General features: G+C 45.7%; 1 protein-coding gene across 1 annotated transcript in view; it reads left to right on the forward strand.

Annotated features, from left to right (window-relative positions):
- Positions 1–15,673, forward strand: part of NEDD9 (neural precursor cell expressed, developmentally down-regulated 9) — a 190,252-nt gene that overhangs the window by 56,417 nt on the left and 118,162 nt on the right. The gene's annotated exons all lie outside the window — the stretch shown is intronic.

Here is a 15,673-nt window from a genome sequence, read left to right on the forward strand (position 1 = left end):
TTTTTCTTTGGTTGTTTGCTTTGTTTCTTAAATTCCACATATGAGAGAAATCATACGGTATTTGTCTTTTTCCTGACTGGCTTATTTTGCTTAGCATTATACTCTCTAGCTCCATCCAGGTCATTGCAAATGGCAAGATTTCTTTTCTTTTCTTTCTTTTTTTTGGGGGGGGGGGCTGAATAATATTCCATTGTACGTATGTATGGAATATGTCTTCCAAGATGGATTCCACATCTTCTTTATCCATTCATCTATCAGTGAATTAGTGTTTTCATTCTCTTTAAGTAAATACCCAAGACTGGAATTATTGGATGCTATGGTAGTTCTATTTTTAGTTTTTTGAGGAAACCCCATACTCTTTTCCGCAGCGGCTGCACCAGTTTGCACGAGGGTTCCTTTTGCTCCACATCCTCAACAACACCTGTTGTTTTGTGTGTTGTTGAGTGTAGCCATTCTGACAGGTGTGAGGTGATATCTCATTGTGACTTGAATTTGCATTTCCCTGGCGATGAGTGACGTTGAGCATCTTTGCATGTGTCCGTTGGCCACGTGTATGTCTTCTTCAGAAAAACATCTGTTCAGGTCCTTTCCCCATGTTTCGGGGTTGTGGAGCTGTAAAAGTCCTTTATATATTTTGGATAATAACCCCTTATCAGATATATCATCTGCAAATATCGTTCATTCTGTAGATTGCTTGATGGTTTCTTTCACTGTACAAAAGCTGTTTACTTGGATGTAGCCCCAATAGTTGACTTTTGCTTTCATTTCCCTTGCCAAAGGAGACATATCTAGAAAAAATGTTTCTATGGCTGATGTCAAAGAAATTACTGCCTCTGTTTTCTTCTAGGAATTTTATGATGTCAGGTCTCACCTTTAGGTCTTTAATCCATGTGCAGTTTATTTTCGTGTATGGTGCGAGAAAGTGGTCCAATTTCATTCTTTTGCACATCACCGTCCAGTTTTCCCAGCACCGTTTGTTAAAGAGACTGTTTTTTTTCCACTGGTAAACTTTTGTTTTAGTTTCAGCCTGATTTTCACAGTGTGGATTATGACTAATTTAAAAAGGTAGGACAAAGCCTGTTGTTTGTAAGTTTTGCTCCCCTGTCTCCCAGCAAACACGATGAGCTGGAGACGTTGTGGCACCGAGAAGATCATTAGGTCAAAAGAGCACATCCCCCTGAGGTCCGAGCCATTCAGTCTTCTCTCATCTGGGTCTCAGCCCAGATCTGCCCGGAACGTTGCTTGGTGGCAGAGTAGTCCGTGATGGGCCAGCTCTCCAAAGTGCCTTCCAAATGCCCTCTGACCGGCACAGAAAGATTTTTTTTTGTGTCAAACGTTTCAGTGTAAACCTCAGAAACCAACATATACAGCGGGCTCCTTTGGCCATGTCCGTAGTGTTGTTTTCTACCCCACCACCTGATCAGAGGCACGTGATCGTTGATACCTTACCGAACCCGTGGCCTTGGCAGAGAGAATCATAGAACTGGGAAGGATAGGTGAGCTTGCCCACAGCGTACTCAAATGTTTCAGCTGGAGAGGTCCTGGGTTTCAGGTGACGTAGAGATGCTGTTTTCGGTTGAATGAAAGTGACCGTTTCAGAGATCTTCCCAGGAAAAACTGGCCAGGCAGTGGGACCATGAAGGTAAGGAGCAGGCAAAGGGGTACTACCAAGGGAAGTCACAGAGCGGCTGGCTTGGTAACCCCCAGGGGAGCCTGGATTCAGTGTCCTGGAGGGGTTCACCGGAGCTGCCGTATTTATACCTCTGAATCTCTCAGCCATTGGGTCAGCACTGCTCCCAGGGAACATCCTGCCTGCTGTCCGCGCACACAGGCCAATGGATTCCTACAGCCTTAGCACAGTCCGCCCACGAAGAGACACTGGCTCTGGCCTTAGAAAATAAAAGCACACAGGCAGAGCTCAGTGCAAAATGGAAATGTAGGCACCCATTTTTTTTAAAGCAAGAAAAAGATGCCATTAGAGGTACTGAAATAAAAGCGTTCCCCTTTCATCCACAGTCTCTCTTTTCACTTGTCACAGCTTGTTTTTTTTTTTTTTTTTAATTTGCTACTTCATGCCGCTCTAAGAAGAGGGACATTTAAATTTTAAATTATTAGCGTGAATTTTACCTTTCATCTCTACATTGTGTGATGCCGGTTGTAAATGCAAATACAAGAGCGTTTAACTCATGCTCATTGCCAAAATTACCCAATTTGCATATTTTGTTCTCACCGTCAGGGTGGAAAAGCTGCGCAAAACTAACTCAGCTGCTTGTATGTCATTTCTTGATCACGCCCATTGTACTAACAGTCGCCACCTTTGGCTTAGAAGGTAAAGAAGGATAGGAAGGAAAGGAGCTCAGGGCTAGCTAGTACAGGGACGTAATGTCAGTACGAATGGACGAAGGGTATTTTGGTCATTGGTATGTCTTAGCATGTCATTCCTTTCTTTCTGTGTTTGAAGCAAGTTTTGGTTCGGAAGGAAAGTGTGGCCTCTGGGGGCTGCCAGTGTCCCACCCTCTCCCAGCTTAACCAGTGGAAGACCACCAGTGGTGTTCCTTTTGAATCGCCAAGAACTGCCACACATGTGGGTCCACTGGAATCCCGGTTCCCGGCGAACACGCTACAAGCACGGAGTCATGAGAAAAGGCAGACACTCATATTGTATGCATCTCTTGTGTTCTTGTGCATGCTCTGTTGTCCCATCAGAGTTCACTTACAACATACAAGTTCAAAGAAAAACACTATTAAGAATTTTAATATGGTGGCAACAGAGCCTTTAAACCCAGCCTGGGGTCCTTCTGAGAAGGGTCACACATACCATGACGGTGACCTGGCAAGCAGGAAGACAGCATGTACGAAAATGCTAAAGAGACCCCAGGGCACGTGGGTGGAGCCCAGAGAAAGAAAACTAGGAGGCTGGGCCTGCACCCAGGGGAGTTAGTGCAGGAGGAGTCCAGAACAACCAAAGAGACTGATTCTCAGAGGTTACAGCCCTAGAGCACAAGGCATGTCAGGAAAGAGGAGACAAGAAGAGACAGGGGATCAAGTGGAGGGAACAAAGTCGGAGCTCTGGTTAGCCAAGACACAAGTCACTAACCTGGAGGCACTGGGAGAAGTCCATAAAACAAAGCCAAGGATCACACAGAGGGGCAAGATACCAGCAAAGGTTGTCATAAACCAATGGCCATTTGGATCTGATCGCATCCCAGAATGCTGAGCGCCCCAATGGCATCCCTGTAAGTGTGGAAGGTACTTGTCATGGGCCTGCGAGGGGCAACCTCCCTCCCAGATCCTTCCCACCGCTCCAACCTCCTGGTAGAAAATGAGACAATCACTCTCCCGCTCCTGCAGAGAGCACTTCCTTCCCCTTCTCCAAAGCTCTAGGAATGCTTGTCCCCATGGCTTCATTGTGGAAACGAGCTGGAAACTGGCCCCGTGGAACGTGTGACATGGAACGCGGTCATGGTGACCCGTCAGTTCGCAGGCCACTGGGTCCCGTGGTTCATCCATAAGACTTTGCAATAACAGCAGCTGGAGACTGTCACTTGGGCGGTGTGTAAGCCACCTGCAGGCCTCCTTCTGTCATTCATGACTCAGTCATCTGTGTTAACTCACAGCAGGGTTTCTAGACGTTGGCAATATTCACATTTTGAGCCAGATGCCCTGTGTGAGCAACTGTCCTATGCACCATTAGACGGTTAGCAGCACACCTGACCTCTGCCCAGTGGATACCAGTAGTGTCTCCCAGTTGTGACAATCAAAAATGTCTCCAGACGTTGCCCCATGTCCCCTAGGGCGCATAATCGCCCTCAGTGAGTCAGTGACTTAGAGTTTGTGGTCCCTGCTGAGGAACACACCTACAAAGACATCACTTTCACTATGTGCTCTTAGCTGACTTACTCCACCCTTTTTTTTATAATGCTTATTTATTTTTGAAAGAGAGAGAGAGAGAGTGTGTGTGAGCAGGGGAAGGGCGGGGAAGGAGATACAGAATCTGAAATAGGCTCCCTGCTCTAACAGCACAGAGCCCAAGGTGGGGCTCGAACCGACAAACCATGAGATCATGGTCTGAGCAGAAGTCAGACGCTTAACCGACGGAGCCACCCGGGTGCTCCTGACTTATCCCACTTGTCTGTTAACTTGCATCTTTTTTTTCTGAAAGCGTCTCTTTAGGGTCTCATCTTCCTGAGAGCACAATATCCCCCCCTCTTGGCTATGCTAATAGGGCCTTAGCTGGTAGTAAAGCCACGTAATGGATAAGTCTTCTTGTTCTTGTCCATCCAAAAGGAGTTACATGAGCCGTTGCAAACTGCTGCAAAACATGCATCTCAACGTGTATTTATTTTTGGGACAGAGAGAGACAGAGCATGAACGGGGGAGGGGCAGAGAGAGAGGGAGTCACAGAATCGGAAACAGGCTCCAGGCTCTGAGCCATCAGCCCAGAGCCCGACGCGGGGCTCGAACTCACGGACTGCGAGATCGTGACCTGGCTGAAGTCGGACGCTTAACCGATTGCGCCACCCAGGTGCCCCAAAACATGCATCTCAAGGTCTGCAAAGCTCACTGGAAGCTCACCATCCCTTTTTTTTTCTCTCTCTTAGGGCATAGTGTACGAATACCTGGCAAGACCTCTGTTTGCTAGCCTTGTCACATGTCTTATCTCATTTAATCCTCAAGGAAAAAGTATAGATAACTCCTATAAAATGCCATATCCATCTTTACAGATGGGAAAATGAGGCTGGCAGTTACGAAGTAACTTGCCCAACATCACCCCAGTCACCCCAGTAGTAAATGGATTTGAACTCCAGTTTTTTTGGCTGCTAATCTAAGACCTTCTCACTTCTACCAATGCTTTTCAACTTTACTGCACATGGGAATCACCGGGAATGGGCAGGGGAGGGGTGTGGAGATCATGAACAATGCAGATTCCCAGGCCTTCTCCCACAGAGACTCAGAAGATAGTTTTAGGACAGGTCCCAAGAATCAAGATTTTAATGTTTATTTATTTATTTGCGAGACAGAGAGAGAAAGAGAGCTTGCATGAGCAGGGAAGGTGGGGAGAGAATCCCAAGGAGGCGCCATGCTGTCAGCACAGACCCCAACGTGAGGCTCCAACTCATGAACCATGAGGTATGACCTGAGTTGAGATCAAGAGTGGGCCGCTGAACCAACTGAGCCAGCCAGGTACCCCTCCCCGCCAAGAACCAGGACTTTAAACAAGTGCTCCCAGTGATTCTAATGCAGATGGTCTAAATCCATGGCCTTCCCTGGAATCAGTGCCTACCCTGGTTAGATCATGAAAAGTCTGGATCAGCTCGGAAGTTGGATGTCTGCATACGTTAGCTTTCAAATAGTCTGGAAAACAAGGGTTACAAGACATCTCAGTATGATGTGTTTCCAGGAAAAAAAAAATGTTAGCAAACCATAAGAAGAAGAATATTTGGAGGGCTCAGTTCCCATTAGAATTCAGCAAATGCCCCAGAGGATCTCCCAAGGTTCAGATCTAGTTTAAGGGGGGAAAAAACGGCGGAGGCAGGTTAGACTTGCAGACTTGAGTTTCTGACATGAGATCATGAGCCAAATCAAGAGTCGGACACTTAACTGACTGAGCCTCCCAGGAGCCCCACAATTTGAGGTTTCTACACCTTAGTGTGAGTTTTGAGTCACAGTTTTCTATCTGCCTCAGACACGGTAACATTTTAGGCCTATTCTCCATTGCTGAATATTGAGGAATAGTGGACTTTATCACAGGGAAGGAATTTCCAGTCTCATTCTTATAATATTGCACAGGATAGTGGGGAAGGAAGGGAGGTGGTCATTGTAAGGACAAGAATAGATCTCACGGTACCAGAAGCAGAAATGCGGTTATGCTCCCAAGTTCCCATGTGGAGAGGGGCTGTGTGAGTGACTCAGTGCGTGTGCGTGTGTGTGTGTTTGTGTATGAAGGACTTTTGAGTCTAAACTTGGGTCAGGCATTCATCCCAGGTCCAGGCAGCTGTGAACAGTAATGTGCAACCATGTTGCCCAAACAGAAATCTGGAACCGACCTCTCTGAGTGAACAGGACAACCAAGGGCGTCTATTTGAGCTGGGGAGATGTTTCAAATGGCGTGTGCAACAACCCCAAAACAAAATGGCTTATCATCATTACTTTATTTAAAAAAAATTTTTATATTCACTTATTTTAGAGAGAGAGAGAGACAAAGTGTGAGTGGGGAGGGGCAGAGAGAGAGGGAGACACAGAATCCGAAGCAGGCTCCAGGCTCCGAGCTGTCAGCACAGAGCCCGACGCGGGGCTCAAACCCACGAACTTCGAGATTGTGACCTGAGCCGAAGTCGGACACTCAACCGACTGAGCCACCCAGGTGCCCCAACCACCGTTACTTTAATACCAAAAAAGATCATAAAAATAGAGCAGAAACCAAATAAATTCTCTGTGCCCAATAAACCTCTCATTGAAATCACCTCCCTGGCTTCTGAGGTTATCCCATCGCTGTGTCAGAAATAAAACAGGGCGAGCTGGGCAAATTTTCACCTCTGCCTCAGGTTCTCTTCAGCAGGTAGTTTCCTAAAAACTGGCGTATCAAAGAAGATCTGTAGAGTAAAGCAAACAGAAAAAGTTTTTTACATTTTTTAAAACAAAAGTGTCTCTTTCATGAGTATCGGAAAAAAAAAAAAAAAGAACCCAACAGATTTCAGGGCTCGCCTATAGGGCATATTTCAAAGTGATGTGTAATGTCACTTTAGGAAAGTGAGCTGTTTCTTTTTCAACCTACAGATAAAATGACCAGGGAGAAGGCAGCCAAGACTCTGAGTAATCTTATTGAGGGTTCCATTTTCTGAGTATGAACTTATGCTAGCAACAGCTCCTTAGTAACATGAAAACAAGCCAAGCTAGGCAGTCCCGCATTTATGAGACATAACCTCCAAGGCAGCAAAGTCTGAAGGCTAATTCTGGTTACATAACGTTCATGAGTCACCGATGCCATCAGATATTACAGACAACTAGACAGTCACCCGCCCTCTCCCTGCATTTTCAGAGCACGTAGGCTCCCATGGACCTCATTCATCCAACACTTGCCTTTCGCTCTCCCTTCTTGCCTTATTTCCTATCTTGTTCCTTTTCTTTTCTTCTCCACTCTGTGCTATATTAGTCAGGGTCCTCCACAGACACAGCAGTAGTAGCATGGATATATAGCTATAGATATTATGATTTAGTGTAAGGAAGTGAATCATATAAATATGAAGATGAACAAATCCAAAGGTCTGCAGTCCGTTCAAAAGTCAGCTGTATATATAACTGCTTATGGGTTTTCTCCCCACATGACCTTCCCCACATGACCCTGGAACCTAACATGTCGTGTTAAGTTCATCATTTGCTCCCCGACTTAATTCTGAATTTTCTTTCTCAGGATGATGCTATCATCCACCCAATCTCCTCCACTTCTATCTGGGAGACAATTATTACAAACACTCCCTCCAACCTCACCTTCGAATTCCAATCGGGTATTACACTTTATCCCCCGACTGCCTAAATAGCTACTTGCTCGTCATTGTTTCTGTCTTGAGCTTAATGGGGACCCTCTGGTTTTGCATCTGGATTTTAGCAAAGCTCTGTGATGGATTTCTCGCCACCTCCACACCAGCCGCCTTTCCAATTCATCCACTGGATTCACTGTGATTTTTACGACAAAGAAATGTGATCGCATTACTTCCCAGTCAAAAGCTTTCAAAGTCTTCCCCTTTGCCTTGAGGATAAAGTGGCAAGAAAATTTCAGTGGTCCAGCAGCAAGAGTTAAGACAGTGGGAGCTGGCATGGCAGGTTGGGGAGCGGGGGGCATGGAGAAGGAGACCTTAAGGAGATAGAAAGGGCAAGACCCCATTGCTGAGGCGATGTGGGCAGTGACCATAAAGAAAGCACTGACGAAAACCTCTCTGCTTCTGACTTGGATGACTGAATAAATCACGGTCCCGTTCTCCGAGACTGGGGACAGACACTGTTCTCTCTTCGTGGCCAGTTGCGTTACCTGGGTGGGGCGCCAATGTCTGGGGAACCAAGCCTTCAGGAAACCTGAAAGTTTGGGTGGAGATGAGTCAGAGCCTAGTAAAGAAAAAGAAATAAAAATTAATACCAGATGGGGAAAGAAGGCAGTTGAAAGTCCCTGTAAACAGCATCCAAGAACTCCACAGGAGTGGAAGGTGCAGCAATGTCCTCTCTTCTGCTAAGAGATTCCTGAAAATTTGCTGGCAGAGACCAGGAAAAGAATCAGGGCCGTGAGCTCAGCAAGACATTACCTAAGCGCAGAAGGGTTTAAAGGACCTCATAACTCCGACTTCCACCCTCGTTTATTTCACGATCATTGCCATGCCCTCTTTCTTGGTCAGGGTTTTGGCCGCAGTTTGGAGTATCTTGATGTTTGTAAAAAATCTTAAAACACGTGTTACTTCATTGCTATGCCCCCAGGGTGCACACGTGGATGTGCCCTTGGATGAACCCACAGCCCTGTTCGTCCCACTGTTTACTGAGTCTTACCCATTTGCAACAAAGGGAAGGCTTGTTTCGTAGATCTCGAGAACACACCTGGGAATTTCCAACTCACTTAAAAGCCAGTCCCTTGCAGGGATCATTCTGAAAGAACCGAGGTCACTTGAAAGGCTATACCCCAACATTTAAATGGCTGCAACTGGGCCAAACCACCCAGTTTGAATGTTTAGCCAAATTCCAGTGTGTCCGACGCATTGGGGTATTAAATCCCCGACAAATTCCTCTTTGGCATGGCCTGACGAGATCACGGGTATTTATTTACTGTTTTGACACAAATGGAAAAAATATATACCGTAACTAAAAAGAAGTTTCTTAGGGAACCTGGTTAGAATCCTGAATGAGGCCCAAGGGCAAGCTGAGGCACACAATCTTTCTGCCAAAGCACAGCAAAGAATCTGACTTTTTCTCTGCAAGCAGGTGGCTGATGGACTGTTTTATGAAGGGTTTTAATTAACTCTTTCTGTCTTAGTTACCTACCCAAATAAACTATGTGAATCCCAATATGGTAGAAGGCCTCCATCAGCTGGCAAGCAACATCTCAGAAAGCCTCCACAGCCCAGGGACATAAAACTCCCAAGGAAGACAACTTAGTAAGTGCGTAGTTTCCAGAGGCCTCTATTTCAGGTGCTGTCAGCAGCCAGACAGTGGAAAGCCAGTGTGCTCCGCTGAGTGCATCGTCCCAGTTCCAGAATCGCGTTCACGCGGAAATGTAAGGGGCACCCGGCTGGTTTTAGCCCCTGCTCTGTTCCTCTTTCCCCAGGTCTCCTCCTCTGGGGGAGCATTGCCCAGTCTCCTGATGAGGGTCTTTCTGACACGTTTGCCCTTAAGCCTGACCTCAGGATACTCCCCAGGTGGCGAAGGCGTAACACCTTTGATGTTCACAACTGAGAAATGCTTAGCTTCTGTGCCTTTTAATTACGTAGTGCTGCAATTTCACTGGCACCTCCAAGGCCTTATCTAAAAGGCACAGCAAAGTAGAAACATCACCAAGGGTGACAGGGTCAGAGATAGACTGAGACATAGAGACGGAGAGAGAAAGATACTGTTTATGGTCAATAACGCCTTTCCTGGTGTCCGACCAATTACATATCCAGGTGATAACCTATATGACATATGCAATTGAGGACACACGCTTTTCTGGCTTTTCATCTTGCACATGAGGAAACAGGCAGAGAAATGGCTGAGTTGCCCAAAGTCACACACAATGGGGACTAGGGCCCAGGTCTCCTGACTTCCAGGGCACTCCCTACCACGAACATAGCCAGCTGTATATGGCGGCATGGGAGATAGAGAAGGTTGGAGAACCTGGTTTATGCTAGTAGCTCCCCAGGTCCTTTCCCCTCAAGGATTCCATTTCAGGTCCTTCAATATAAGGTTCAGATACCACATAGAGAAACATCCAAGGATAAATAAGAAAAATGTAGACTCGGGGGTCCACTGGCTTCCATATAGGAAATGAAACTATTGGCCAGGAAAAGAGGAACTTAAGACAGACTGGTCTGAGGAAGTCACAGGACTGCCTTCCTCCACTGTGCTTACCCCATCCCGCAGGTACCTGTCCTACAAGCAGAAACCCTGCCATTTTTTAAATTTTTTTTTTCAACGTTTATTTATTTTTGGGACAGAGAGAGACAGAGCATGAACAGGGGAGGGGCAGAGAGAGAGGGAGACACAGAATCGGAAACAGGCTCCAGGCTCCGAGCCATCAGCCCAGAGCCCGACGCGGGGCTCGAACTCCCGGACCGCGAGATCGTGACCTGGCTGAAGTCGGACGCTCAACCGACTGCGCCACCCAGGCGCCCCAGAAACCCTGCCATTTTACCCAGGCCTAGGTCAAGAGCACTGCCCCCTCTTAATGTCTTGGTGGATTCCATCTCACCCCCTCCTTCCTTTAGAAAGAAGTTCTGTTTTTTGTTGTTGTTGTTGTTTTTTATCACCAAGACTTCTCACAGAGCTTCAGGGAGTTTACTTCAGCATATGGCCTCAGTCAACAAATACTTACTGAGCACCTACTGTGCACCAGATATCGAACTAGGTCCTGGGGAAACAAAGATGGCGCAGCCACAGTTATTACCCTCAAGAACTCATTAGCTGCACAACCTGTTCGTGCACAGGCTCTTGTTCGCACACAGGGCTCAGTCCCAGGTGGACAGTGAGCATATTTTTAACCCCCAAATTCCAACACATGGTGCTCAAAATAAGATCGCTTTTCTATTTTTTTTTTTTTTGAGAGAGAGAGCGAGAATGGGGGGAAGGGCAGAGAGGGAGAGAGGGAGAATTCCAAATAGGCTCCACGCTGACAGTGCAGAGCCTGATATGGGCTCAAACTCATGGACTGTGAGATCATGACCTGAGCCGAAGTCAGACACTCAACCTACTAAGCCCCCCAGCTGGCCCAAGATCGCTTTTCTAATGTGTAAAGTTTTAGATGAAACTCTTTAAAAGGCATAGAAATTAAATTGCATTAGTAAGTCTTTTATCAAGTCTCTTTTACTGACAAGAAATAGATTTCATTAAATCAGGCCTTTTTGAGAAAAATCTGTGCAATACGTTCGTCAAACCCATAAGCTTTGACTTGCAAAATCTTATAATAATAGTCTATTGTGGTGAGAAAGGATCTGAGATATCACCTGAGCCAGCAGATTTAAATTTTGTATTTCATTTTTTAAACAGCAAAGTGTTTTTTTAAGCCAAATATCACCAAGAGCCCCAAATTGAAACCAGTTAAAACTGGAATGGCTGTGGCCAAAGGAGAAGTGCAGAGCTCAGAACCCTTGCTTCTGATCTCCCCCTCTCATGTGCCACCTCTGCTCCCACAGATTTTGGAACTGCACACCACAGAAATGACAATCTACCAACTCCTCTTGTCCCGGATGAGGAAAGTGAGATCCAGAAAGAGCATGGCTTCATTTTAACTGATTGCATCTTCAATGACCCCATTTCCAAATAAGGTCACATTCTGAAATACTGGGAACTAGTTCCACCACATATGAATTTGGAAGGTAGGGGAGGGGGACACAATCCAATCCGTAGCATTGCTTCTTGCCCTGTTTGGATGTTCTTGGCCAAACAAGGAAGTCTCTGATACCTGGTCCTTAAGGGAAAGACGTGAGCATATTTGACAACTACTGGGAAGAAGTCAGGAAAGAGAGATGTCAGGCACATAGAGATATGTCCCTGAGTGGGCATTGAGGCCAGATGGAGAGATACGTTTTGGCACAAGAGGAGAGACACTTCCTTTATTGTCACAAGGAGGCGGGCGGGAGAAAGGGATGAGTTTGGATACAAAATGAATCAGCAGATGAGGAGGAGAGAAGTCGAGGGAGTTCACCTGAGGTGGTTCTAGCTTTCTTCATGAAGCAGGAGAAGACACTGCCTGCTGGGGCTGACAATGGACGTGGGAACTACAGCTCAGTAGGAACGAGGGTTCAGCAGAGGGACTGGCACTGAAACCGGGGACTTGAGGAGAGTGGAGAAAAGTTTGAAATAGTCCTGTGCATAATGGACCAGAGCCAGCTGTGTCTAGAGTATGCACCCACTGCATCATTACAGGAAGGGATCTATTACTAGAATAGAAAGGTGGGGAAATGAGAGGGTGAGCAAACCAGGGGGAACAGAAAGGGGCTGCCTGACAGTAACAAGGGCCCAGATGGCATGGGTGACCAAAGTTTATAGTGGCACCATCTGCAGGGTGTGTAGTTTTTTTCAGCAATGCTCAACAGCTGGGCTATTGATGTAGAGAAAGTAAACAGTTGAGTACATCCAGAGCTGGGCTTTGTCCAGGAGGGTGCATTACAAGGACAAAGGGGCAAGGAGGTTGAGGATATGAGCAAGGGGAAGGTGACTTGAGAAAGCTCAGGGACGCGAGTAGGTGAAGAAGAAAGTGTGCAGTGAGGAGGCTCTGCTCATTTCTGCACAAGAGGCTGGTGTACGTCCCTTGCTTTCTGTTGACCAGAGCACATGGTTATTGCTGCCTCCTGGAGGAACAGATGTTGCCAGATGTGACATGCTAACGAGCCACAAGCTGATGGGCTCCCCCAGCTAAACTTCCTCCTCTAGGGTGGTCCTAACTGGCCCCAGCTGGTCATTTGTGCCCAGTGCTGCCACAACTGTCAGAGCATGCTCTGGGGACATGTGTGCCTCTATGGAAGGAAGAGGTCAATACCAACTGCATATCTAGTGTATTGGTTCAGCCCCTGGGTCAGTCTGCTAATCAGTGCTATTTTAAAGTGGGCCATCCCTATTGGTTTGGGTTTCATTGCTGTGAATCTTCCAAGGGCATAGATCTTCTCTTAGCTGCCATAGTTCAAATAAAAACTGTGGCTATTACTGCACATATCATTGGTATTATTATATACCTCTACTGATGTTATTAGCACTCAATTTGAAACCCTAAGCTCCTAGAATCACTTCAGTATTTTCAGAAACAAATCACTGGGGAGAAAAAGAAAAAGAAACTTTTGAGTAGGACACTGAAATATTCCTAGTACGGCAAGGTTAAAGCTAAAAAGAAATGCCAAACATTGTCAGGAGCAGTGGGGTCCCCCATACCCCACTGGTGAGAATATAAATTAGTACAACCGCTTCTATTTTCCAGTAAATAAAATAAACGCCTATCTATCATCCAGAAAATTCCATTCTTAGGTATATGGACAACAGAAATAGATAAAGGTCTACCTAGCAGTATTATCCACAATGGCCTCATACTGGAGATGACTCAATTGTCCCTCCACATTAAAATGGATAGGTATCTATATATCTATACACTGGAATACTATATGGCAATGAAAATTATGAACTACAGCTGTTGGCAACAACATGGACGAATGCCATGAACATAACACTGAGCGGATGCAGTTAACATAAAAGAATACATACTGCATGATCTATTTTTTCAGAGCTCAAATATAGGCAAAAGTGACTCTAGTGTATAGGAATGCCAATTTAAGGGGTAAAGTCTAAAGAAAGGCAAGGAGGGGATTACCATGATAGGATAGTTACCTTTAAGCAGGATCTCCTCTAACATTTGTGGGGCTTAAATAGAGAACTGCAGACCATCGTCCTAGGCCTAAATATTTTAAAGTCAGTTAAACTAACACTATATGAAATAAAAGCTGCTTTATCCTCCACCTCGACAAATAACATCTTCATGGCAATCTGGAAGACCAGGCTGGACCCTAGGATTCTTGGGCTGCTTAGAGCTTGTCACTGGAACGTGTGGCACAAGAAGAGGTGGCCCTCGGACTCCCAGGCCGTCCGTCTCCTTCCATGTCTGCTCCATCCCATACCTCAAGGGCCCCTGTGTCCATGTATGTTCATCTGCAGCCTCCCGCACATATTTGCCCCTAGGCCACCCCTTGGGAAGATGGGCCTGAGGAAGAGGCCAGAAAGTGGACTCAGAATCATTTGGACAGGGAATCCCAATGTCCCAGTACTTGGTGGCTGGTCTAGAAAGGGAGACATAGGTTCCAGGTGGACACGGCCTCTTGACCTCAAAGATTCCTCTCTCCTTGGAAAGCAATATTTCTGGAGGAAATCTAGAAGCCTAAAAGCACGAGGCTCAACATAGGGTCCACGGGATGGAGTTTAGGGTAGTATTGCCTCTAAAGAAAGGGGTTGTATTGGGAAGAGGACCTGAAAAATTTCTGGGGTCCTGGCAGTATGCTGTGCCTTAACCTGGAAGGCAATTTGTGACAATTTATTAAGCTCTACATTTGTTTTATATAGTTTTCTGTATGTGTGTTATATTTCACAATAAAGAATTAATGAAATCTGTCTACTATCTATCTATCTATCATCTATCTATCACCTATCTGTCTATATATCTATCTATCATCTATCTATCTGTCTATCTGTCTATCTATCTATCTATTCACCTATTGCTTCTGGTACTGTCATTTATGAGATCCCTCTGTATCAGCTCTGAATGCTTGCCTTTAAGCTCAGACACCTTGTACAGTTAAAATGCCTCAAGGCAGGAATACCTCAGGGAGAAATGGAGACAATTCTGGAAACATAGTAACTCTCACTGCTGGTTTTCTCCACCATCTGGGGCCCAGATACTTCGGTGACCATGGATGGGCTCGGCAGTGCACGTGAGTCATGGGGCCATGTCCTCTTGCCTAGCCACTGCAGAGCGCCTCAGAGGAAAATTCTCTTTTCCCCATCTTAACCAAGATTTTAAATACTGTGTTTATCAAACCGAAATTACAGGAAGCTATTCCCATCCTAGCAGAAGTGAAAAGAGACCAACTCCCAATTATCCTCTGTTTGGAAAGCAGTTCTAAGAAGCCTTCCCTTCCCCATAAGGGCAGCTGGATAAATTCATTAGTTTGCTAAGCTTCTACTATGTGCCAGACACAGTCCTTATTTTTCTGCTCCACACTTCAAAACACCCATTTGGTTTTGATTTTTCATCCTTGATAGGAAAAACACTTTCCTTTCACAAAGATTCAGATTCCCGGTTCTCAAAGAGATTTCTGTGTAGCCCATGTGGTTTAAATATCAGGACTTTTCTAAGAATATATATTTCAACTATGGTCCATATGGATACACACACATTCACACACACACACACACACACACACACACACCATCCCCAAACTGAACTTTATAGCAGTGAGATGATGAAAGGGAAGTGAAAATCTGGCCTCTACTAACCAACCAAAAGCCCAGTCAACTTTTTTCCCCAAAAAAACAAAATTCTGGGCTTTGCATCTAAGCTGTTTAAAAGCCACATTGCCAAAGCGCCAGTTTTCCTCATTTTAGGGAAACAAGAAAAGCATATGGCTGCAGTGACCTTCTCGAGCTGTTGATGAGAGGTAGAGTCAGGGACATGCGGTGGCTTCAATATGATAAAAGCAACAACATAAAGAGGGATAATGAAGCAGTGGGGGGGGGGGTGGAAGAACAAGTGAAGTCAATGTCAGTCAATGGCAGGACTAAAATTGTAGACAACGGACAGTGAAGGCTCACTCACTTCTACCGTTCTGTCCCAATATGAAACACCTGGCAAATATCTACCCATCACTCAAGACTCCACCCCAAGTTTCCCTTCTCCCTCCTTTATGCCCTCACCAGGTCCACTTCATATTCTATCAAAGTAACTGTAGCATTTTACGGAACGATA

This window comes from Lynx canadensis, chromosome B2 (assembly GCF_007474595.2).
Source record: "Lynx canadensis isolate LIC74 chromosome B2, mLynCan4.pri.v2, whole genome shotgun sequence".
NCBI lineage: Eukaryota > Metazoa > Chordata > Mammalia > Carnivora > Felidae > Lynx > Lynx canadensis.